We start from the raw sequence: 4,299 nt of genomic DNA on the forward strand, positions 1-4,299 counted from the left end.
CCATACAAAGGCTATGCTCTTTGATCTTCATCAGTAAATGTTTCACTATTGGCTTAGTGCTTGTTAAATTTTGTAATCATTTACTCTTTACCTGTTACAAAGAAAATCTTATAATAATTTCCTTCAGAAATTATTAAGTTTGTACATTATATACTCAAATATTAAATTTCAAATGGAAAAAATTTACATTATTACCAAATTATTATTTCTTAAACTGTGACCACTTAAGCAATTCAAGAATATTAATGTATAATTAGACAATAATGTCCACATTTTACATTTTTTGGCCAACTTTACCTTCCTTTCTCCCCTCTCCCTTCCCTACTATGGCATTTTCATAAAACATTCTAGGCTAAATTCTTTTTTTTTTTTTACATGTTGTTATACACTAAGGTGCTTATGAATACACCCTGTGGGAAAGTGCTGAGATAGCAAAAACAAAAAATTTTAAAACCAATAAAATGCAGCTATTTGCATAAAAACCTGCTATTCACATTATCTGTTTTATATTGTAATAATGAAGAACTTGTAATCTAGATCCTGAACTGGATTTGTGTTGTGTCTTGATGAAATCTCTCACCTTAATTGATTTTCTGTTTATATGAATGGGGTTTATATAACTTCAAGCATTTCAAATGCTTAGAAACATCATGCATGGTATTCAATAAATATATTTTACATGTTAGTTACTATTAAAATAATGAAGCATATCAAATAAATAATTCACTTGCAAGTGAATCTTTGGTAAGTTTTAATTTCTATATCATTGTACTGTCAAGAACTTACTCAAGAAAATGAAAATTTCTAAACTTCCAAATTGTATAGCAATAAAAGCTAGTGTTATTTATGTTATACTGAATGTTAGTCCTGGAAGCTATTGTGACTAAATTCATTATATTACCTCTGGAGTTTACTAGGCAGCTGAATAGTGATTAAATAAATGTTAGATTGCATCCAGTTGATAAACTAATCTCACCAAATAAATTTCAAAATATTTGCAAACATTGTTTATGTTTTAAAGACAGTTTTATTAAATTTTATCGAATAATGAAATTTCATATGAAGTCATTCCACTTTTTTCTAAATTTTATTTCAAGATTAAAAAAACAAAAAACAAAAAAATCTGCCTGATTGGCTTGCCTCAACTTGGAGATTTTCTCTGCTGAGAGGATGGAAGACAGAGTCTAAAAACACTAGTCTGCAGACAGACTAATTACCACATTAGTGCTTCTGCCGAAGAGGAGTGGATAGCAGGGTATTTAAGCTTTTTCTATTTAATCACATTGTGGGTGTTCTGAAACTCTATTGTATTCACATCTGTTCAAAATCCAATGGTAGAACACTCTAAAAAAGCTATCGTGCACGCTGTTGCTTCTAATCAGTTTTATTAATTGTTTCCTAGTTTTCAATAGAATAATTGCCATTGCTTTTCATGCAATCCTATTATTTTTTCACATGTTGGGCCATTTTTAGTCAGTGATAGAGTACAGATCAACATTCCATTATTAGGGTCTTATTGTCCCTACCATTATTATTATTACTTTTCAGAAAAATGACTTCTTAAGTTGAATAGTCAGGGATTGTACTCATTTTGTTGGTGATTATCAGCAAGCATAAAAATAGCAACACTTAATATGAGAGGACATCAAAAAGTTAATATAAAATATGGAATGAAAAGGTAAAAACATAAAATCTAAATTTTGTTTTTAAACATACACTCCATCAAAGACAAGATACTTTTGTAAGCAATGATATATGCCATTTAGTTCTTCCCTATAGAACCGTATTATGAAAAACTGTAGGGACTTCACAACTTTTGGCACCCAAATAAGCTGGTATGAAAGTGTTTTAACATGTCAAAACAGGATCAAGAAGGAAAAGATATCCATGTGAAATGAGTCTCTATCAAAACAACAAGAATTCTGATTAAACTGAAATAAGAAAAAACATCAGATTTATGGCGAAGCTTGGGTGAAAGAGTGGTGTAATCTTTGATTCTTTACAGAAGGCTTATGAGGACAATTTATGAATGGATAACTCATTTTACAAAGAGAAAAGATGATGCCGAAGATGGAAGTCCATCCCAAATGTCTGGAAATTCAACAAGTTCAATGCAGTGTCTTTTACATTATTTACTGAAAAAAACTGAGTGTTCTTTAAATATTTTTTAAGATTAGGAAAGGAAAAGAAGTGAGACGGACCCAGATCAGGAATGGAAGGTGGATGTCTGATAATTTCCCATCAAAATGTTGACAAAATTGCTCATTTAGTGAGAAGAATGAGTAGGAACTTGGTTGTGTTGGAGAACGACTCTTTGACAAAGCTTTCCAGGGTGTATTTCTGCTAAAGTTTTGACTAATTTTCTGAAAAAATTCTAATAATAGGCAGATGTTATCATTCTTTGGACCTCTCGAATATCACCAAGTAAAACTCCTTAACGTTCTTGCTCCCCCCCAAAAAAGGTTATGACCTGTCTTCCTTACTTTGATCAGACCACTTCTACCACTTTATAACTATTGATTTGATTGGACTGGAAAAACCATGTTTCACTTCTTGTGACAATTTTTGCACTAAACGAATCAGGATCTTGATCCCATTTGTTTAAAATTTTCCATTTATAGCTTTGCTCTTGTCTACGCTTGATCTAAGCACAACAGTTTTGATACCCACCCAGTAAAAAGATTACTCAACTTTCTTCAGTCAGAATTGTCTAAGCTGAACCAATTGAGATGTCTATAGTATTGGCTGTAATTTCTAATGATAATAGTTCATCCTGTTCAATTAGGGTACAAGCAAGACTACTTGGTCCTCTCAAATTGGTGCATATGATCTGCCACTGCAGGCTTCATCTTCAATATCAGTTTGTCCCTTTATTAAAATTTTTGTATTGATTTATTTGGAGAATTGTCTCCATAAACTTTTCATAAAGTTTTAGTGATTTCATGATTCCTCCACCAAGATGCACTATAAATTTGTTGTCTGTTCTTGCTTTAGTGTTAGCAGAATTCATGTTGCTTTGATATGGACTCTTTTCAAACTGATATCTTATACTTCTTAGTGCTTCAGTATATGTATTATTTAGACACATTATAACAATTTTGTGCAGTTTAGTTTAGTGCAAATTATAGGGTGTATTTTTTTCATAATATGCATTTCTCATGATCTGTTGAAGACCCTTTTTATTAACATTTCCTATATACCAGCACAAGGAGCACACTGGTTCTAGTAGATAAGCATTTGACTCTGAACCGTAAGGTCAGCTGTTTGAGTCCACCAATCCCTGCACAGAAGAAACATAAGGCTTTACGCTCCCACAAAGAAACTCTATTCAAGATTGCTATATGAGTTAAAACCAACTCAATGGCACTTAACAACAACAATAACAACAACATATGGCAGCACTACAAGGGGCACTTTGTATGTATTAATTAATTTAATCCTCACAATAACTTTATGAAGTAGGTACTATGATTGTGATACTCATTTTATAGGAGAGGAGATTGAGCATAGTATTGCATGAGTCTATTAAATTCAAACTATGTGGTACATTGATGTTCTTAAGTGCCGTTGAGTCAGTTCCAACTCATGGTGGCCCTGTATAGTGTTTCTGACCAGTGGCTGGTGAGTTTGAACCACCTATTTTGCAGTTAAAACCAACCTTGAGGTCCAGTGCTTATCCTACAATGCTACACCAGGACATCTGAATATGTTTTACATGTGATTTGAAACTGGAAAATGTTCATATTCTAATTTCCGTAAATTTGCTTAATGTTCCTTACCAATCTAGAGGAGTCCTGCTGTGGTACTGCAGGATAAAGCACAGGACCACAAGGTTGGCGTGAACTGCAAGGTCACAAATTCAAACTAACCAGCTTCTCCTCAGAAACCCGATACAGGGTCAATATGAGTTGGAACTGACTGGATAGCATTTAACACCAACAAACATACACCAATGTAGAAGATGGAGCATCAAACTTATTCTTTAGAGCAAATATTTTAAGCTAATTAAAAGGCAAATAATTTAAGCTAATCATCTTTGTCAATGACAAATGAATGGATGTAGTTGAGTTTTAAATAAAGAAAAACTTTATTTAAAAAACTGTCAATGGGGCCCGATTTGACTCATAAGCCATAGTTTGCCAATTTCTGCTCTATTGTTATTAGTTTAAAAGTCAATTATTTACTAATTTTGTGGAAACTATTTTTGAACTACCACTTTGTATGATACATAGATTAATTTTCCCTACAAAACACTTTGGAAGACTTTAAGAATAAAATAAATCCATCAATTTTCCAATT

The sequence above is a fragment of the Chrysochloris asiatica genome, unplaced genomic scaffold (genome assembly GCF_000296735.1).
Source record: "Chrysochloris asiatica unplaced genomic scaffold, ChrAsi1.0 scaffold00421, whole genome shotgun sequence".
Taxonomy (NCBI): domain Eukaryota; kingdom Metazoa; phylum Chordata; class Mammalia; order Afrosoricida; family Chrysochloridae; genus Chrysochloris; species Chrysochloris asiatica.